The sequence below is a fragment of the Sycon ciliatum genome, chromosome 2, assembly GCF_964019385.1.
Source record: "Sycon ciliatum chromosome 2, ocSycCili1.1, whole genome shotgun sequence".
NCBI lineage: Eukaryota > Metazoa > Porifera > Calcarea > Leucosolenida > Sycettidae > Sycon > Sycon ciliatum.
The window spans coordinates 10,908,060-10,931,030 of NC_088644.1; the positions used below are offsets into that span (position 1 = coordinate 10,908,060).

The 22,971-nt window shown below is 45.3% G+C and overlaps 2 long non-coding RNA genes across 2 annotated transcripts; one reads left to right on the plus strand and one right to left on the minus strand.

Moving 5' to 3' along the window:
* The first annotated feature begins 947 nt into the window (after positions 1 to 947).
* Positions 948 to 8,165, plus strand: LOC135808650 (uncharacterized). The gene is made up of 2 exons (XR_010552098.1): positions 948 to 1,262; positions 6,170 to 8,165. It is a non-coding gene; the product is annotated as an uncharacterized LOC135808650 (long non-coding RNA).
* Positions 8,166 to 17,105: 8,940 nt separating this feature from the next.
* On the minus strand, positions 17,106 to 22,209 carry LOC135810728 (uncharacterized). The gene is made up of 2 exons (XR_010552350.1): positions 21,814 to 22,209; positions 17,106 to 18,535 (listed from the first exon to the last, which is right to left on the minus strand). It is a non-coding gene; the product is annotated as an uncharacterized LOC135810728 (long non-coding RNA).
* Between the last annotated feature and the right edge of the window lie 762 nt (positions 22,210 to 22,971).

The following is a 22,971-nucleotide window of genomic DNA, read 5'->3' on the forward strand; positions in this document are numbered from 1 at the left end:
ACTAACCTATAAATAGGGGTAATATCGTTATAGCAATATTGTTATAGAGGTAAGGCATTGTATACACAAGTCAATGGAGTGATTTGGTTTGGCAGAAAAATATCGTTATAAGGGTAATATCGTTATAGAGGTTATCGTTATAAGGGTAGGTCGACTGTACCAGCTCAGAATGTGGCGCCTGCAGCGACACTCTTGCAAGAGTCTTACCAGTCGATCCCCAGTTGCCCTCAGCCTGACAAGTGTACTGAGAATGGGGAGGGGGGGGGGGGGGGGGGTTAGATGGTCAGAATGAGCTGGATTGAGTTTGGGAAAACTCCATTCAATGAGTGATACAGCCTATTCTCCAAATTTTGTTAGCACTTCAGTTACCTCAAAGCGCGAGATTGGGCTTCTTCAATACTCTCTGCTTAAAATAGGGTTATTCATAAGTTCTAGTCATTCAGCATTATTACGACCTTCAGTCAAGGCTTCACTGATGAGATCTAAATTTCGAAACAGTTGTCACAGTGTACGCGGTCATGCACGGGAATCGTTTTTGCCAATACTAGTACTAGTAGTAGACTACACTGGGGTCGTTTTCTGGCTGGTGTGAATGAGGTCGGGCAGAGAGTGCATGTGGTGGAGCTTGAACCAAATCCGAATCATGAACAGGCCAAACAGTGCTGCTTACCCTCTCAAGTATGTTGCACCCTTCGCTGGGCAGCAGCCAAGCTTTGAAGGGAGTTCCAGTGGAAGTGAAAAGAGAGCGGTAAACACTGAGCAACGCCAACGGCGACGACTCGCCGCACCGGCAGTCACAGTGACCGTGACTATCGACGAGTATCGCAGTGCTAGGCGGACACTCGACGACAATGCAGCGACCGGATCGCGGAATGAATGGCTAATATATGGGCCTCTCAAATGTCTGCAAGCGTATTCAGTACTGAAAATACTTGACAGTATTCTCAGTGTTGAAAACTAACTACTGCAGTAGCAGCAAGCGCAGTGTGACACCTCTATTCCTCTAACTAACTTGTTTACAAGGCACAAAATTTAATATTCGGCGCATATTTATTTTCGGCTATTTTCGGCTGGGGTACATTTTTCAGACCTTAGCCTAGGCTTAGGCCATAATAAGGCATAACAGTTAGCCGCTAGGCCTGATCGACTCGAGTTTCGTTGCAGTCGCTGCCGAGACGCGAACTGACGGACGTAGCTGCCTTGGAGCACCACGGAGCTTCGGCAACTGACTCCTGCATCCTGGAGAAGATAGTCCGATACGGGTAGGTACCAATGAATTTTAAAGTTCGTCCGCAGTGCTCAGATTATTCGGAAATGATCAGTTGGAATTCCTTGTTATTAGACACGCTTATATAGGCGATTCAGACTACGGCCAAAATCAAGTGTAAACTTGAATTTCCATGGTGATGCAGTCGTGTTTCAAAATGTTATGCGCAATCCCAGATCAATTCCATCTGAGTCGTAGAAACGTGGTCACAGTTGGCCGTAGTCTGAATCGCCTATTAGCAAACAATGGTAACGCTATTTTTTACGGTACTCGTACCTTGATCACCCAAATAGCGTTGAAGCTGCAGCGTAAAAAACGTTATGGGGGCTGATTTAGGCCCTCTTCAGACTAGGTACAAAACAGCCTATAAGTCACATTTACATAGAAGTTTACAAGACAACAACAAGAATCTGGCGGGAAGCCTAAAAAGCTGCCCAGTCCTTTCAGGCAGGGTGCCAACCCTTGTACAAGGCAACTTTCCTGCATTTATCGTACTTTCTCACCAGGTAGTTGTACAAATGTACAGACTTTAAACCCGGGTACGACTGCCGGCTGCTTTCACACATCCCAGGTCCATTGCGCGTAGGGTCAAAGGTTGCCTGTATATTGCATGTAAAATGTGTAGTCTGAATGCAGGCTTGGAAAAATGTTGCCTTTTAGGTTTTATGTGATTTTGTACTGGATGTTCTATGTGCGTAGTCTGCAGAGGGCCTAAAAGCGTTGTGACCAACGGTATGTTTTTGGCCAAATATTGCATAGTCCGTACGCATTTCACCTTGTATCGTGTATATTAGGGCTGAAACGATCATCCATTTAGCCCAATCGATTACTCTTTATCATAACGATCGATTATTCGATTATAATCTTTAAGAGGCCGCACCTGGAATAGGGCTTGAAAGTGCTACGTCACAGCATAGCAACAATTTCAAAAATTCAAATTCACACATCCCAGGTCCATTGCGCGTAGGGTCAAAGGTTGCCTGTATATTGCATGTAAAATGTGTAGTCTGAATGCAGGCTTGGAAAAATGTTGCCTTTTAGGTTTTATGTGATTTTGTACTGGATGTTCTATGTGCGTAGTCTGCAGAGGGCCTAAAAGCGTTGTGACCAACGGTATGTTTTTGGCCAAATATTGCATAGTCCGTACGCATTTCACCTTGTATCGTGTATATTAGGGCTGAAACGATCATCCATTTACTTGCCCAATCGATTACTCTTTATCATAACGATCGATTATTCGATTATAATCTTTAAGAGGCCGCACCTGGAATAGGGCTTGAAAGTGCTACGTCACAGCATAGCAACAATTTCAAAAATTCAAAAATTGGATCCACTTGGATCCAGTTTTTGTATGGATCCAAGCACATTTCAAGTCGTCTTACTCACAGCAAGGTGATGTAACCAGTGAAACTGACTGATTTGGCTACTGGGGGCGGGGTTACAACTGGTGGCGAAGTAAAAGTCACCCCTGCATACGACATGAGTGGGTTGCTATGCACCCACATACTGAGGCAATAGCAAAGTCACACCTTAGTGGATCCAAAATAGAAATCTGATGTCAACTTAGTACTCCCTGGCCGTTTTTGACGTCATCACTTTCAAGCCCTATACATGTATGTACGTGGAATGGCCAAAAGTGGAAATATGTACAAAATTTTGCACAAAAATGCTATGTGGCATGATTGTCCACTAATGGGCAGCGTTACAGACAACAACTAGCCAACTGAGAGTGATGCGGAATGTTCGATAACACTGCCAAGACATGTGTAGTACTGTGTACTACAGTCAACTTCGCGAATAACGACAGAATTTCCATGCCCAGAGCAAAGTCCCATCCAACTGGAATACATGTAATGAGACTTCGGGTATAACGACACTTCGCGAATAAGGACACTTTTCTGAAGCCCAGCCGAGTGTGGTTATAAGCGAAGTTGACTGTACATGTACATGTATGCGCTGCATGCACTGCGCTATAAGAAATTAAAAAATTTAAAAACGCAAATAATCCTAATCGGTAATCTAAACGATTGCTCGATCGTTAGAGTTATCAAACGAGTACTCGATTATTCGGTATAATCGTTTCAGCCCTAGTGTATATGGTGACATAAATGGTTGTACCGCGTGACGTAAAAGCTATTCTCGTGGCAACAGCGTACCAAAAATAGCGTGCATCTTGCTAAAGGTCGAGCCCAAATCACGGTATTTTCCCCTTACGGTAATACCGTTACAACTTAACGTTGTTTGCTAAGGGTGTCTATTCTCACTCTCGGGGGGGGGGGGGGGGGTGTCCAGAGTATTGGAAATTTAGATGCAGCCTAGCTTGACCTAGCCGGTGTCCTCCTGTGACCTGGTCTCCTTCTACACAGACACCGCACACGCACACGCACACACACACACACACACACACACACACACACACACACACACACACACACACACACACACACACATCACACACACACACACACACATACACCATGTACCACACACACCATTGGACCATTGGACGCCCATCGCCGGAGGCGATGATAGCGATGCTACAGCAGAAGCCATAGCAGCTTGTGCTGGGATTGCACCATTCAACAACTTGCAAGGCTGAAGAATTGACCGCCACTATTCAGCCTGGTCTACACCACACAGCTATTGAAGTGGCTTGTTCTGGCCAGTGAATCCCTACTTTTTGGTCTTTTTCATTTTTTTCCCGCACACACATCACACCACATACTCCGGCATGCACTGGCTGTTGGTAACCACCCAGGAGAATGAAAGAAAAGTCAGGAGAAGTCTGAGAAAGAGAAGAAAGACGTGTGTGACCATAATCGTCGGGAATCGAACCCGCAACCTCTCGATTGGAAATCGCTGCACATACCACTGCACCATATGGGACCACACACACACGCACGCACACACACACACACACACACCTCAGACCTCCTCAGATATGCCCATCGCGGAAGCGATGATAGCGAACAGCTATGTTAAGGACCATCGCAAAAGTTCGCAGAAGCCCCTGAAACGAAGAGCATACGTTTGGGGGGGGGGGGGGGGAGTCGGTGCGAAAATCGCAAACCGGGCTTCAATTCAAAAAAGTATTGACGACATAATTATAGGAGCTGTAGGATTAGCATGCCATCACAGCCGGCGTAGATCGCTTGAATGTGAAAGCAATATACACCAATCAACGTTCATTGTAATGCTCAAAGGATACAACTGCATAGCTCTAGCTGTTCTCGTTCTTAGATCACCCACTGCAAGGTGATATCATCGTTGCATTTATAAAGTGCTGTACATTGTTACACACTGATACAACAATGCTTGTGTAGTATATTATAATAATTATTATGTGTGAGCATCCAAGTGAAAAAATGAAGCCCGTATTGTGACTGTCGTTTCGTTTGAGGGGGGAGGGAGGGGGTCAGGCCCGAAACTCACGGTCTTCGTTTCGGGGGCTTCTGCGAACTTTTGCGATGGTCCCTTAGACATAGCAACTTGTACTGGGATTACACCATTCAACAGCTTGCAAGGCTTATGAATTGACCGCCACTATTTTTAGCCTGGTATCCACCACACAGCTGTTTGAAGTGACTTTTTCTGGCCAGTGAATCCCTATTTTTCATTTTTCAATTTTTTTTCTACACACACACCACACCACATACTCCGGCATACACTGGCTGTTGGTAACCACCCAGGAGAATGAAAGAAAAGTCAGGAAGAGTCCGAGAAAGAGAAGAAAGACGTGTGCGGCCATAATCGTCGGGAATTGAACCCGCAACCTCTCGATTGGAAATCGACTGCACATACCACTGCACCATATGGGACACACACACACACACACACACACACACACACACACACACACACACACAACACACACACCACACACACACACACACACACACACACACACACACACACACACACACACACACACACACACACACACACACACAGGCACACACAAACCAGGTGACTACATGCAGTTGCGGTGAATTAATTGGTAAGATATCCGCAAGCACTGTCTATATCAATTGTAATGCGCTTCACTTTGCATGCATGTCCACATTGGGTGCTCCGAAGTCCCTTCAAAACTGGCAAAATGAGGTTGGCCTTGTTTGCCATTTGCTCCAAGGCTGCAAGTGTTAGTTGAAGGCATGGTGTTGTGCCTGCCACGCGGGCCTTTGTGGGTTTCAGAGCCAATCATGACATATTATGTTATACGTATCTATTTGAATTGTACATACCTGCAAGTTTGTAACTTTTGCCCACTGGGCTACCTCAGGGTCTGCCTAAATTATCCGTTGTCCAGTCGATGGTAGTAGTACGGTAGTAGTAGTGTCAGACTTCCAGAATTTAGCAAGCACTCAGTGGCAAATATTCATTAGTTGAGGGAATGGAACATGGAAACTCAGTGTCAGGTATTAAAACTGGGGAAGGGGTAAATGCAGTTTTATCCAGAGACAGATAGTCAGATACCCTACTGGTTAGTCCGTTTTCTGACCATGGCCACATTGCCTTAGTGACGTGTGCTGAGCCGATATTTAGTATGGGGTCACATTTTCGTGGTTGGGGATACATGTACGGGAATTGGATTAGAGTTAGACCAATAGGCAAATACGTCATCTCGAAGTTTCCAAATTTTATTCTGAGCCCCTCATTCAGAGATCACTCTCCCCTCTACGGGGAGGGGAATGGGCCGGGACTTTACCAATTTGCTGGAAGTGAGTAAGCACAAGTCATGTACATGTATATGTTGCGTGTGTGCATGCGTGTGTGTGTGCGTGTGAATGTGTGTGTGTGTGTGTGTGTGTGTGTGTGTGTGTGTGTGTGTGTGTGTGTGTGTGTGTGTGTGTGTGTGTGTGTGTGCGTGTGTGTGTGTGTGTGTGTGTGTGTGTGCATGTGCAGGTTTACTATAATAGTTCAGCCATGGATGAGCAAGACTTGCGTTCCAAGTCTGCGTCTTCACCAGAAGATGACCATCAACCAGTAATCAGCGTTGTCACCAAACTCAAGGATGCGTTTATTATCATCTACACACTTTTCATGTTCTTTCATGTCTACGTTCCTATCAAGATGCTCCTGCGTGTACCGTCTACAGTTGTTGCTAATCATCCCGGATCACGGCTGTACCTTGTTGGATCAGTAGCGGCTCTCCTCATCACACTGCTAATTGCACCACTAAGCACATTCTGGTACGTGCTAATCACGGTGTTAGCTATTCCATACATTCCAATTGTCATCCTCCTCCCACTGTTTTTGGCCATGTATTTATATGACGAGGTTCGCAGCGTGATGAGGACCTACGATACATCACACTGCTTCTGGGTGGCGCACTGTCACTGCAAGCAATGCAAAGGGGCTGTCGTTGGCATGGTGCGTGCCGATCGCTGTGGTAAGGACCAGCACCACGTGATGGAACTGGACAGCATGTACGTCAGCCCACGTGTGCGACGCAAACGCCTTGGCTGGAGGCTGCTGGAGAAAGTGACACAGTTTGCCAAGGCTGCTGGCTGCACACAGCTGAAACTGTCTACTTTGGAAATGCACGACAAAGCAGTACCGATGTACAGAAGGTATGGATATTCCATAGCTGCACAGTCTCCACTTCCAACTCCGTGGATGGCACCAGTAACTGATGTGATCGAGATGGAACGTAAAGTTTGAATTTATGATAACAAAATTATCCATTTCCTTAATACGAAATAGAGGTTGCGACTTCGGCGATGAAGTGTTAAGTGTCAAGTCAAGTCGGCGGAATAGCGTGAGCTCCAGTGTGGGGCAAACCCATTCATCTTCTTTTTTAAATGAACAGAAAATTAGACTTGTAACTGTCTCGTATAGGGGGACTTGCGTGAACGCATGAGTAGGTTATTGTAGTCCACTAACTAATTACGTCACATCAGTAATTACTTTGTACCGACCGTGAGCTATATTATTTACATTGATAGATTACGCCACGTTGTGATTGGTCCCACCTGCTAGCCATGATCCCCCAGGAGCTGCGCGTAAGCGCCCGTGAGCCCTCAGGGTCACGGGTGGCGTACCTACCGATGCAGAAATCTCAGCCTGACTGGATCTGGCCTAGGCGAGATTTTTTTCATTTTATTTTAGTTTTATACTGGAAGTAGCTGATTTCAATTTCAAATTTGTACTTCACGGAGAATTTCAAAGTATTAGGGAATTAGAGGCCACGTGCCTCGTACTGCTCTTTTCTCTCCGAAACTCAGCACTTGCTATCCAGATACGAAAGAAAGAAAAAATCATCAGTCACACCACCGGGACTCGAATCAGGGACCTTGCTATTCGGGAGCAATGCTCTAACCAACTGAGCTACAGTGTGACTCTTATCCACAGTGATGGCAAATCTATCCTTCTTCGATCAATCAATATCTGGCTTGCATTTTCCTAATGATTGCGTGCTGACCTGGTCCTTTGGTCATAGGCCCCATCATGCTGTGCATCGCGTTCAAAGCAGAGAGTCATATGATGCCGGTATCTCGTGACTCCCTGGTTCAAAGGTGCCTACGATGGAGTAGCCTCGAGCAATGGGTGGACAGTGCACCGAAGACATCTGAGGCCTCTTGGTCTGGCACATTAACTCCTCGTCTTCATGTCGCCAATCACCCATCAGTAGTTAGTGAATGCGAATAATAAACATTGCGTCTAATTCGGCGCCATAGCAAATATGTAGCCAACTTTTATTGTGCTCATTTTGATGAAGTGATTGGTATTTTTCTGCACCATTTCTGACCATATCTGGCAAAGAACTTCTAGCGCTGCATATACCATGATATACGCAGGCCTCAGTTATGACCACTGTCACCACTAGTATTTACACTAGAGTCTATCAAGTATACCTTTGAGCCAATTTTCAGTGCGCGGAAAGCGCAAGATTGTGTGATGTTCGTACGTGTTCTTACCGTCATCAGGGTGTGCGGTTGGCAAATGGTTGGAGCATTGGCCTTCCAAGCACGTGGGGTCGTGGGTTCGATACACGATAACTTTAGGTAGTGTGAAGACAATTAACGTCCCTGGTGACCCATCTGGGACTGTGTGAAAGGGACTAGTAAGACACTCTGTACTAATCCTTGCTGTGTACCTGACAAAGGCACCGATCAACAGGAAATGAGGATCGCCAATGTCAAGCTCTGTGTGACAAGAGGTCTCTGTAGCACCTGTCTCTGCAGTCAGAATTAATTTGCAACGCCGCTAACCCCCCCCCCCCCCCCCCCCCCTATGCTAAGGGATACTATTGTGTTATCTGATGCATCTTTCATGCACAACATGCTCTTACACATAACAGCATACTGTAGTGTCTTGTATAAAAGCCTGTTTTGAATACACGCCTGATTTTTAAGATACACTGTCAGCGCATAAGCCTGGTTTAGTGTTGACATACATAGAGATACGTGGTTTGAATAGTAACCTGACTTGAATAGAAGCCTAGCACTTACATTGGCTTATACGGCCGAAAGCACGTGCTTTTATACGCGACATGTACTCACTGCGTACATAACAGTAGACACCATACTGGGTGGGAATCACGAAGTGTGACTTGTGCTTTTTCATAAAGAAGATGGGATGATTATCTTTAAACAGACGGCGAGGTCGGAGACAAGAACCCTACTATCAATAGACATAGTGAATGTATTGGTTTGGTTTGGTTTGGGTTTTTTTTATTTCAGTTCGTTGCCTCAACAGTACAAAGTACCAATATCAAGAGGGACGAACGAAAAGAGAAAGTAAAACAGAGCAGAGAGGAATTAAGACCACAGTAAAATGATCCCTACATATTGTTTTTCTGGTGTCGTGGTATGAATGTATTCACTATAATTATTTCCATTGATGATAATCTTTCCCTATAAAAATAGGCTAACAATATAGCAATGCTCTCTGGTTCACGCTCCTCATAACAATTGGGACGAAAGAAAGAAAAGCAAACATCACTATCATTTAGAACGGAAGACAGCAATAACAGAGGAACACACCGGTGCTAACGTGATCAGGCTGGAGTGTGGACCCGGTACTCACTCACAGTTTGTGCAATTCAAGACAAACAAATCGCAGTGGCAATGACGAGCAGATCCGAAAATATTGCACCAGGAAATTTGAAAAATATAATCTATGGTATAGAGAACAGCTTTTCAGTGCGTTATCGCCGACTTCATAACAATACATACACCAGGCACAGACAACTCTGCTCCTTCTTTCCATGGAACGTGTACCATGTGCTGGTACAAATAAGTTCGCAGAGCGTGCACATTCAGACAGCCAATATGCACAGCTCTCAATGCTTCTATAGCTGACAGAAGCCTAGCTGAATAAGTGTTCCTCTGTTCACAAAGTGCTCACTACCACAACGTGAGGGCGGAGCGTCCTTACACAAAGAGTAGAACGAGGTTTCGATAAGTATTCAAGTTAATGCTATGCAGTCCTCGGGCAAACAAATTCTGTGTAATAAAACAGATGCATTAGTGGACCAAAATAATAAATAACTCGGCCTTTTACTTAGAAGTGTCATCTACACTTTCCGCTCCATTAACAGATTATGAGTGATAGGCGCCATGTAATTCCAGGGGAACGGGTCACGGCTAGTTATTTTATAACCATACTTGATGTACATGGGTACAGCTTTCTCGAATAGTTCGCAAGTAAACAATGTCACATGACTGCAGCCACCAGCCCTGGCAAACCTGGTCACTTTCTCCATCAGCTTCCAACCAAGACCTTGACCACGCATGTGTGGACTAACGTACATGCTTTCAAGTTCCACCATGTGGTTGCTACACCTATCGGCCCGCACAATGCCCACCACCGCACCGTTGCATTGCTTGCAATGGCAGTGTGCCACCCAGAAGCAGTGCGACGAGTCGAAGGTCCTGGACACACATTGGACTTGCCCATAGAGGAGCATTGCGTTGATGAAGCATACCCCAACGAGGAGAGGGATGTAAGGAATAGCTAGCAAGGTGACTAGCACGTACCAGAATGTACTTAGTGGTGCACTTAGCAGTGTGATGAGAAGAGCAGCTACTGATCCAACGAGGTACAGCCGTGATCCGGGATGATCAGCAACAATTGTGGACGGTACGCGCAAGAACAATTTGTATGGGAGCCAGACACAGAAGAACATTATCCACAGATACAGTGCCTGGAACATATCACTGTACGTACTGAGTACACTGATGACTGGACAGTGACGTGTATCTAGCTCCGTTGACACGTCACCGTGGTTGCTGGCGCTGTGAGCCGGTGTAGGGGCAGACTTTGAACTCGGCATGCTTCTGTCCGTGACATGGGCCCTAGCACCCTGTACATGGACAACACGGCAGATACACTATGACATATTTGATCTACAACCCTACAGTTCATTCAGAGATGCATTGTGCACATCCACGCTTTTTCAACTGATTTACCCCCCCCCCCCCCCCAGTATGTACTGCCGTAAGTAGAAAAAGGAAAGTTTGCACATTCACATCACCACCAGCCACAACATGTAGCGAGTCATTTGCATCTATTAATTCTAACGATTTAACGAGTTCAAAAGTTCTTTTTAACATTTGAATTTTGAAGTCGTCACGTACAAAACGATATGTAGGTTTTAAGACGGAATTCGTTAGAATTTCACCTCGCTAACCCACAAAATCCGGAGCGGTCGTTAACTTTAATTGAGGTTAAAATATCTGGTCTTAGAGCATAATGTACACTATACATGTACTTGTAATGTACACTCAGCTGATCAGAAATATACGTCATGTAACTCTGCATAATTGTAGGTTTGGATGATACATTTCCCGGTAGTTTCAGAAGTCAAAACATGCAAACTGGCAGGTGTGCATATACATGCATTTTTGTTTGTTTGAAGTTTTATTTTACATCGCAAACCAAACGGGCATTGATGCCCAATATTATGATGGCGATAGAATAAAAAGTGTGGCTCGATAAAGCTTCACTTGCGAAAATGAGAAAACAGTCAAAAGGAAGTATTTGTACCGGTAATTACAAGTCAAGTTCGAACGAAGTAACAATCAGGGAGAAATAGGAAGATGAGGACCTATGCCAGAGGGAGGTGCTATTCGGCCATATTAACCGTAGAAAAACACTTTCAGCAATCTTTTAAACAGGGTTGGACGACGAGCGGACGTGAGTTCCTGTGGCAGGGTGTTCCAAAGCTTCACGGCGGAAACCAATGGTCGGCTGTCGCCAGATGTTTGCCGAGTTAGCAGAACAACGTATTTGCAATTGTCATTGCCACGGGTGTTACTGGGAGGTTGGAGGGCTACTCTATCTTTCAGAAGAGGGCTGATGCTGCTGGTGTGGACACGGTGCATAAGGAAACGGAGTTTGCATTTGGCACGTTCAATTACAGGGGTCAGAGAAAAAGGCGAGTGTACATAGGAGTGGTATGGGACGGGAAGGGCAGATTGGCTACGCAGCGAACACATCGCTTGTCGAGGACAGTGAGCTGGTGCCGCTGCTGAGCCGTGAGGGCAGAGAAGAACGCGTTTGATCCATAAAGCATGTCAGGAAGTATAAGGGCAGAATAGAAGAGGAGCGACTGGCGTTCAGATAGCGATGCATGTATGCGTCACCATGCAACAGTCATGTGCTGGTACGTTCATGTACGTTCCACGTGTAAACTATCGTGCATACAATGACATGAACAGCTGGAATGCAAAACCCGATAAATCCATGTCATCACTTTTCGGATAATGGCCGAAGAAGGATTCATTTTACCGTATTATCTCTAATATAAGCACGGTCCTTTATTTTTTCAATGTACAGTTGAATGTCACTTATCCGACCATTTCGGGAATCAGGCATGTTGGATAACTGAATATGTTGGATAACTGATATCATTTTATGTGTATAATTATAAGGCTGAATTTCACTGATTTATGTACACAATACCCAAATATATTCATGCATATTCATGAATTGCTCCATGTACACATACATGTTAGCATACTTGACCACATCTACTTCAAGTAAATGCATACTACACCGTATAATATACAAAACAAAACAAAAATTTTTTTTAAGAATTTTGCTGTTGAGAGTCATAAAATTACCACTCCCGGGCTTGTCGGATAACCGACGTGCTCGGATAACTGGCGACCGGATAAGTGAAATTCGACTGTACCTCCACCCCGTGCTATTAATGGAGACGTTCCTTTATTGGAGACTGTTCCATTATTATTTCAACCTCATTCAGAGGCATGTTGCCATACCAAATTCATGTCAGACACACACATTTCAGGGGTTTTTCGCCGGTACTGCATTTTAGAGATAATACGGTACATGCTTTTTACCAGGCACCGATAGACAGTGTGCTTATAATGGAGACTGAGCACTTTATTTTTTGAATGCCGCCCCAAGGTGTTCTATTATTGGAGACTGTGCTTATATTTATTTATTTATTACAGCATCTAATAGCACAGTGAGAACACCGGCCAATACAAAGAGAGAGAGAGTGTTAGCCAATCACGGCAAGGAAGGGAGAAGGGGAGGAGAAGAAAAAAAGGAACCGGCATGGATAAGCAGTGATTGCAACAAAATGAGAAACACAAAATCAAAGTCAAGGTGCGACAAGGCTGGGAAGAAAGGTCCTTAGGGGAAGTGCCAGCCACGCAGAGTACGCAGTGAAAAAGGGAGAGTGAAGTAGAAAGGAGGACTTAGGTTTCGGAAGGGAAAGGGAGTTTCTCGTGCTACGGGAAGAGAACCAGTTGAAACAGCGGAGGTGAGGTGGATACAGATTGAGTTTGAGAGAATGGATAAGGGTGACAAGATGTGAATTACGTCTCTTAGACAAAGAGGTAGTGTCAGCAAGGGCATAAAGGGTGGAAGATGGGAGCATGCGGGGTTTTCGGAGAAGGATTTTGAGAACTTTTTTGTGGTGAATTTCGAGCTTGGCAGCACGGGTTGTGGAAATTCCAGCCCAAGCAGTATCTGCATAATCAAAAATGGGGCGTAGGTAAGCTGAGTAATAGAGGAGTTAACAAGAGATTGGGAGATGGTCACAGTGAGAAGAGAGGATTCCTGAAGATGAACTTGATCGTTTACATATGTAATCAATGTGGGGTTCCCATGAAAGGTTAGAGTCAATGAAAATGCCAAGATGCTTATGGCTGGAGACTATTTCTATAGGCTGGGGGAAAGTGGGAAGGAGGAGGGGCGGAACATCGGGCTGAGAAGGAAAGAGCATGATTTTAGTTTTAGACAGATTGGGCGATAACCACCAAGACGACATCCAGGAAATTATTCTTTGAATCCCATTAGCTAGGTTACTCATCAGGCCAGTGATGTTAGGAGATGCCCGTAGGAGCGTTGTGTCGTCTGCGAACAGTGATGTGCCCGGGGCAGCTGCGGGCAGATCATTGACGTATAAGATAAAAACGGGGGCCGAGGATGGAACCCTGGGGAACTCCGGATAGTACTGTTGTGTCGGCTGAGGACGTCCCATGTACCGTGACGTACTGCGTTCGCCCAGTTAGGTAAGATGTCAGCCATAGCAGGGGATTGCCGTCTACAGTAAATGATCCACGAAGCTTGGCCAAAAGCCCCCGGTGCCAGACGGTATCGAAGGCCTTGGCAAGATCGAAAAAACAGATCCCGACTAGATCTCCAGCATCCCGATATTAGAGATAATGCGGTACGTGAGGTTTGTATCCAGTAAATCCATATTTGGGTTCCAGTTTCGAAATGGTTCTAGCCCGATTTTTAATGCGAATTTTTGCCTGTTGGTGCCCCTAGACCTTTTGACCACACTGAGCTGAAAATCTGATTTTCTCAAATAATTTGGCGCTTAGGGCCCGGCCATCCGTAAATATACAGTCATGTAGATATTTACAGCTGTCTAAAGTCCCTAGGCTGCTTACATGTAGATATTTATTTAGAAATGAAAACTAGTCGTTTAGGGGGGAGGGGGTTGAGCGCCTGTTCGTTTGTCAAAAAATATCGATGCACAGTTTGTATGTGTGGGCACGTCCAGAAAAGAAAAGAACGATATCGATACTATGCACCGTTTGTATGTGTTTGCTTCGGGGGGAGGGGAGGGGGGGGGGGGGGAGGGGGTTGAAGAGAAACGACTAGTTTTCGTTTCTAAATAAATATCGGTATTTACGGATGGCCCCTTTTCGGGTATGGCATCTCAGCTCTTCACATGTACGTGTACGACTGTACCATTGAATGAGAGCGAAACAGCTGTGTTCGCGAAAAATAAGAACGGGCTAGGCTAGACCACTAGCCCCTCCCCTGACAGTGCAAGTCTGTCACACTGTAAAATGTACATGATTGTACAGTGCTGCTCAATGAAATCCAGTCATGTCACTCAAAGTCTCAAGTTTGCGTCTTGCATCATTTCGCAGTCCAGTGTTCGCAGGTCTAGGGCTGCGCAACGCCCGGCGTGTACTTGAGTGACACGGCTGGATTTCATTGAGCAACACCGTACATGACAATATCATGCCAGCGGCGTAGGAGGGGTTTTGGAAGTGGTACGACCGAAGGTCGGTGCGGCCGAAGGGCGTGTTGGAGGGGGGTCCGGGGCCGTCCCCCGGGAAAATTTTGTAAAAAAGACACAAAATCCTGCGTTCTGGGAACTTCTGCACACTTCTGGCGCAGTGTGCAGTCGAGTCGAGTACAGTGTACAATACTCAGTACGACTGCAGATGCATGGCAGATCTACGAGTGTAGAAAAAGGTCAAAGTCTGATGCGCATATGCATCGAGGGATCCTGATTTTTTTTATTACGGTTTTGCACGTTCCGGACGGACCATACTTTTCGAAAAGTGGTACGGCCATGGTCGTACCAGTCGTAGCGGGTGCTACACCCCTGAGCATGTGCCAACGAACTAACATTTGAAGTCGTTATGTGCAGAACGATATGGACATGTACAGTCATTTGCCGGTTTGGGGACGGAATTCGTTAGAAACCGCGCTAACAAAAATCCGGAGATCGCGAACTTTAATAATTATTGACGTTAAAATATCTGGTCTTTACACATACAGTACTAGTAGATCTATTTTAGTCGGAGACTGAGAGGTTATTGTTACATGTATGTATGACTACGATGTAGCCGTGCGATCCTATCCACTGACTGTTCGTGTTCATGATTAATTTGTTACGGTTTGTGGCTCAAGCAAATAACGACTTACCCGGTACGTAACCTCTTGCTTTGTCAAAGGCACAGCCTAGGCGCTAGCGCTGCGTGATAAAGACCGTCCCCGAGTCGGACTCGAGCTACCTAGAGATCATCATTAATTTTTTCATTCAGCTCGGCGACTGCTTCAGATTTGATCTGCCGGCTACCCGGCAGTGGATGATGTACCTGTACTAGACCCACGCGTACCTAAGTCCTTGGGTAAGTATGTTACTGTCGACATGTCAACACTAACAACAGTGTCATAAGTCATAGTTAGTTCATAACCGTGCAATACCGGTACACAATTTTTGGATAGCTGACGCAAGAGAACTACAATTTTTTTTCTTCTTTTTTCCCGGTAGTACATACGCCCGGATTGGGTACTAGTACCAAGAATCATGTACTGACTCAAGACACCAAACCAACGACCGTAAACGCAACGGTCTGGTTATGATTGATGGCCAGGGAGTAGTAGGGGCCGGGGATGTAGATTTGTGTGAAGAACCGTGTATTGTTTCATTCGGTCTCCGCTGGTTGTCACATTTCCTGACAGTGCTAGTGACAAGGCAAAGACATTCACTGTGACAATGGTGATTCAGGTATGGCCTGACCTCCACAGTCACCATGGTCACTGTTCAATTCAGTGGATCATAATGGATGACAACATATCTGCCATCTTACACCCCCCCCCCTTCCCTGAGGGTCCTGAGGGACCTGAGGGTAACCATGGCAACCCGGTTTTTCATTTCAAGTGGCTCCATTCAGTCCATTGCCTATCTCTGTTGATTGTTATTTATACAGTCGTGCCTCTCTAATCCGGCACCATTTGCAACAGCATTTTCTGCTGGATAAACAAGGGTGCTGGATTATCAAATCCTGCCCTCCAACCCGGCCCACATGGTTAACATACATGTTTGTGTCGTACGTCAAAACGTCGGGATTTTCTGTGTCAATCCAAGTACTTTGCGGAATGCATGTCTTTACCATACACTTGCCGGGAATATTCTATGCACTGGCATAGGATACTCCCAAGTGTATGTTACATGTGTTGTGTATGTTACAATGGTCCCTGACAGTATGCGATGTACTTGTACAACTGCTGGATTAGAAAATCGAATTATGTACAGTTTGAGTGATTTGTTGCAGAAAATCTCTGCTGGAGGCGGAATTCAAGTGCCGGATTAAAGCGTAGAAAATGAACTGAAAAAATCCGTTTTGCCTGAAAGTGTGCTGGTTTGCAAGGGTGCTGGATAAACAAGTGCCGGATTAGAGAGGGACGACTGTATTAGAGTTTCGAACAGCAATTCACCTACATGTACATGGTATCATCAAAACACAGCTCACGTAATGAGGAAACCCGGATTCATGCAATTATCATTACATTACCCACAAAAGCTTTCCCCTTTCCCCCTTTTTTTGGGGGGGGGGGGGTAGAGAGAGATGATGATTCTTGTCAAAGCATTGCTCTCCCATGTTCATTGCTGCACCGGTGTAGTGAGAGCTAGGCCTTTGTTGGCAAGAGTGAACAAACCGTGGCAGTGTGCTAAGCATGCAGCTCAGAGTTACAACGTTTGTAGAGTCTTGCTCTACAGTAGTGCTGTACTGTGTAGATTAATTCAAGAGAAGCAAGATCATCACAACGGCGAAAAGCCGAAAACTCACAGCGAAAAGCCGAAAACTCACAGTGATAAGCAACCAGATAAACTGAACCAGGAATGGAGCTTGTTTTTTTGCTTGCGTTACAGAGATAGTCACAAACATCATGGAATAGAGATAAATAACAACATGATCAAATGTGCAGTCAGTGAAACCCAAAACCAGACAGACAGGATCACAACGGACGCAAACTCAGAGTCACAAATCCCAGAACTAACACTGTCATGTCATGGACAGCTATCAATGTAAGTATTGAATTTTCATCAGTTGCAGGGAATGAAAACGCGAAAGTCTGTAGAAAATTGACTGAATGAATGTTACACCGAGTCATAAACATCCGCATGAACACCATCACCCTCAAGAATGAAGGTGCAGATGCAGCTCCTAAAGCGGCGATGGGAGGTGAGTAGATGAGACCCACCACCAGAGTGGTCAAAGACCAAAAATGATTGAAAAATCTCATCCATAATTTAATATACGAGTCCAAAGCTAACAGTATAATTATTCCTCTGCTCGCACATTTCTCAACGCCACAAGGAGCAAAGCTTCCTCACATAGAACTGACGTGGAACAAGGATTCATTGATATTCGAATTTCACGCTATGCAATCCTCTGGCAGAACTTTCTATGCGAAGTATAGCTGGTGCACTAGTGGAGCAAAATAAATAACCCAACGTCTTATCATCTACACTTTCCGCTCCATTAACAGATTATGAGTGACAGGTGCCATGTATTTCCAGGGGAATGGGTCACGGCTAGTTATTTTATAGCCATATTTGATGTACATGGGTACAGCTTTCTCGAATTGTTCACTGGTAAACAATGTCACATGACTGCAGCCACCAGCCCTGGCAAACCTGGTCACTTTCTCCATCAGCTTCCAACCAAGACCTTGACCACGCATGTGTGGACTAACGTACATGCTTGCCAGTTCCATCATGTGGCTGCTACACCTATTGGCCCGTACAATGCCCACCACCGCACCGTTGCATTCCTTGCAATGGCAGTGTGCCACCCAGAAGCAGTGCGACGAGTCGTAGGTCCTGGACACACATCGGACTTGCACACAGAGGATCATTGTGTTGATGAAGCATACCCCAACGAGGAGAGGGATGTAAGGAATAGCCAGCACTGTGACTAGCACATACCAGAATGTACTTAGTGGTGCAGTTAGCAATGCAATGAGGAGAGCGGCTACTGATCCAACGAGGTACATCCGTGCTCCTGGATGATCAGCAACAATCGTGGACGGTACGCGCAAGAACAATTTGTATGGGAGCCAGACACAGAAGAACATTATCCACAGATACAGTGCCTGGAACATATCACTGTACGTACTGAGTACACTGATGACTGGACAGTGACGTGTATCTCGCTCTGTTGACACGTCCCCGTGGTTACCGGTGCCGTGAGCCGGTGTAGGGGCAGACTTTGAACTCGGCATGCTTCTGTCCGTCACACGGGCCCTAGCACCCTGTACAGGGGCAACACGGCAGATATACTATGACATATTTGATCTACAACCCTACAGTTCATTCAGAGATGCAGGGATGAATTTACTGTCACGTTTTTGCATAGCAGTTTTTGCCATGAAAAATCTCAATTGTGGCGCAAGCTACAAAAAGCCTGTACATGTATGTATCGCAGTTTTCTGCGTGTCACTGTGATTTTTGAGTAGCAGTAGATCGATTTTGTGTAGCAAACTGCGATGCGATACAGGATAAATTCCTCCCTGGAGATGCATTGTGCACATCCACGCTTTTTCAACTGACTTACCACAAAGTATGTACTGTCGTAAGTAGAAAAAGGAAAGTTTGCACATTCACATCACCACCAGCTACAACATTTAGCGAGTCATTTGCATCTAAAATACCCCATGGAAAGCCAGGGGCGTCGGAAGGTATTTTAGCGTGGTACGGTCAGCCATGTCAAGTTTAACTTACTCATCGGATCGGAGAGTGGTTGCTGAGCCGAAAAATTTGGTAGTCTAGATCCCAGATCAGTGTGTTTTATTGATTTACGGGGTGACTGGGGCCAAAAGTGGTACGGTCAATACCGTGTAGTGACCGCACCGTGTCCAACGCCCCTGAACCCTGAAAGCAGTGATGTTTTGAGTAAAAGGCCATGGCTTTAAAGGACCACACATACAGTACAGTACTGTCGGTCGCCGAAGAACGGAGCACCAAAGAACCAAATTTTAAGAACGGTCTACGCTGGAAATTTTGCAGATAAGAACAAATACTACTGTAGGACCAGTAATGTTAAGTAACATTTTTAAAATTCGAACGATTTTACAAATTTAAAAAATTCGTTAACATTTGAAGACGTTACATGCAAAACGATAATGTACATGCACAGTCATTTGTCGGTTTTGAGACAGAATTCGTTAGAATTTCATCTCGCTAACCCACATAATCCGGAGGTCGTTAACTTTAATTGACGTTAAAGTTAACGATCTCCAGATTTTTGTTGGTTAGCGGGGTGAAATTCTAACGAACTCTGTCCCATATTGCCGCAAATGACTGTACATGTCCATATCGTTCTGCACATAACGACTTCAAATGTTAGTTCGTTGGCAGCATGATAATGTCATGTACAGTGTTGCTCAATGAAATCCAGTCGTGTCACTCAAGTACACGCCGGGCGTTGCGCAGCCCTGGACCTGCGAACACTGGACTGCAAAATGATGCAAGACGCAAACTTGAGTGACAGGACTGGATTTCATTGAGCAGCACTGTACAATCATGTACATTTCACAGTGTGACAGACTTGCACTGTCAGGGGAGGGCTAGTGTTCTAGCCTAGGCCGTTCTTGTTTTTCGCGAACACAGCCGTTTCGTTCTTATCAGGGAGTTGTAATATACCCGGTATTTTACAACTCCCTGGTTCTAGTCAATGGTACAGTCGTACATGTACATATGAAGAGCTGAGATGCCAAACCCGATAAGCGCCAATTTGAGAAAATCAGATTTTCAGCTCAGTGTGATCAAAAGGTCTAGGAGCACCAACAGGCAAAACTTCTCATTAAAAATCGGGCTGGAACCATTTCAAAATTGGAGCCCAAATATAGATTTACTGGAAACAAACCCCACGTAAAATGAATCCTTCTTTGACCATTATCCGAAAAGTGATGACATGGATTTATCGGGTTTTGCATTCCAGCTGTTCATGTCATTGTATGTACGATAGTTTACACGTGGAACGTACATGACTGTACCAGCACAAGGCTGTTGCATGGTGACGCATACATGCATGTATATGTGTATGCACACCTGCCAGTTTGCATGTTTTGACTTCTGAAACTACCGGGAAATGTATCATCCGAACCTACAATTATGCAGAGTTACATGTATATTTCTGATCAGCTGAGTGTACACTACAAGTACATGTATAGTGTACATTACAAGTATAGTCAAGAGTAGATAAACAATAATAATAGAGAGGTTAAGATGCACGTTATTTCCGACGTGACGCGAAAGTTCAGCTCGCGTTATTTGCTCGCACGTCGAAAAATCAACGCGAGCGACCTGCAGCTCACGTCGAAATTTGGAGTTTTACGCCAAGTGCGACGTGAAATTGCGCGTCACGTCGGAAATAACGTGAATCTTAACCTCTCTAATAATAATAATAATCGCGGGATCCGCGTCGGCATTGCTTGAATGTTCAGAAACACACAAACTAGCCTTCGCATCCGCAGGCCACCACTATGCCTGTTAACCTTAGTGGCGAATGCAGACCTCACAAGTGAGTCAGGGGAGAGGAGGTTAGTCTCTCAACCAATCGGGCGTGTAACGGCCCATAACCCTGTAAACTGCATCCTTGTTATTCTCACTCCGAGCTGTGAGTACCCAGTTGACCGTGGGTGTCGGCGCAGTTCAACACGCGTAAAAAGTCTTTTTACACGCTCCCTGCTACCAGCGCGGGTCTTGAACTCGGGACCTCATGGCAAACCAATCGGCCACATGCTATAGATAAACAAGAGTGTGCAACTCCAGATCTCTTCCGCACAATCTGCAGATACCCCCGCCCGCGGCGGAATTTTTTGTTGACGTCACCTTTTTTCAGAAGAATGCGCATTTTGCCCCAGAGCAGTGTGAGAGCACGTGCTGGGCACCGACTTTGTAATGTAACGCCCGGTCAAGTGCACGAGGCCAAACTTTCCAAAAGACTCGCAGCGCGTGCATCGTCGAAAAGATTACGTCAACAAAAAATTCCGCCACGGGCCAACCCATCCCGGAGTTGCACACTCTTGTTTATCTACTCTTGGTATAGTGTACATTGGATTGTAAGACCAGATATTTTAATTGACGTTAAAATATCTGGTCTTTAGACTCTTTACACATACAGTACTGTAATTTAGTGTAAACTGCCTAATATTTGCAACGGATTAATGTTTGCTATTTTCGCGAGAAGAGCGTAACGCGAATATTAACCAGCGTGAAATCAAACTTCAACAGTGGGTGTATGTAAGTGGCCCCTGGCAGTGCTTCGTGAACTTTTCCCTTGGCAAACTGGCTGGTTCTAAGAAATCGCGAAAATTTAGTGACCCGAATATTGGACGGTTTACAGTACTCGTAATTGTAGACCTACCGCGTACCGGAGACTGAGCTGAGAGGTTATGTATCTATTAATGTATGGCTATGATGTAGTCGTGCGATCCTATCAACTGTTCGTGTTCATGATTAATAATTTTATTATGTTTTTTTTACGGTTTGAGGCTGAAGCAAATAAGTTAGTGAAATAACGACTTACCGGGCCGGTACGTTGCTTTGTCAAACTCAAAGGCACAGCCTAGCTAGGCGCTAGCGCTGCGTGATAAATACCGTCCCCGAGTCGGAGATTGAGCTAGCTAGAGATAATCATTATTTTTCATTCAGCTCAACAACTGCAATACCGTTTCAGATTTGATCTGACGGCTACCCGTCAGTGGATGATGTACCTGTAGTGTAGACCCACGCGTCTCTCGGGTAAGTAACCGTCAACATAACTCGGTATTTTGGATAGCTGATGCAAGAGAACTACTGACTCAAGTATTATTTAGTTTAGTAAAAACCAAACGAACGTAAACACAACAGTCTGATTTTGATGGCCAGGGATGTGGATTTGTGTAAATAAAAGAACCGTGTTGCATATTTTGGTCCGCGCTGGTTGTTAGTTGTCACATTTCCTGACACGGCAAAGACACTCCTCACTCACTGAGTCTGTGACCACTGGCACTGGTAGATCTACATCAGTACATGGTGACATGTAGCCTTGTACAAGTAGTTGTAGTAACGAACTGTTGTACTAGTTGTAGTCATGGTAGTTGTACTTGTAGGTCTACCATGGACCTAATCCTTGATGACTCAGCTCAGCCTCAGCCTCAGGCCTGCAGGCACAGCACTGAGTGACCATGGTGACTGTGACAGCAGACCGCCTAGCCAGATCGGAGTCAGACTCAGAGTCACCATGGTCACGGTTCAGTGGAATAATCATGGCTGACCGCATAATGATATCTGCCATCTCACAACCCCCCCCCCCCCCTCCCAAACTTTGGCCAAAGGAGCCTAGCCTAGCTAGCTAGGCAAGGAGCCTGAGGGTGACCATGGTAACCCGGTTTTTCATTTCAAGTGGCTCCATAGGCCATTGCGTATCTCTGCTGATATTATTAGAGTTTCGAGCAACGCCTATCATCAAAACACAGCTCATGTAATGAGGAAAACCGGAATCAAGCAATCATCATTACCCACAAAAGCTTTTCCCTGTTTGAGGGGGGGGGGGGAGCTGAGGCTTCTCTGTTAAAGCATTGCTCTCCCATTTTCATTGTTGTGCCGGTGTAGTGAGAACTAGGCCTTTGTTGGCAAGAGTGAACAAACCGTGGCAGTGTGCTAAGCATGCAGCTCAGAGTTACAACGTTTGTAGAGTCTTGCT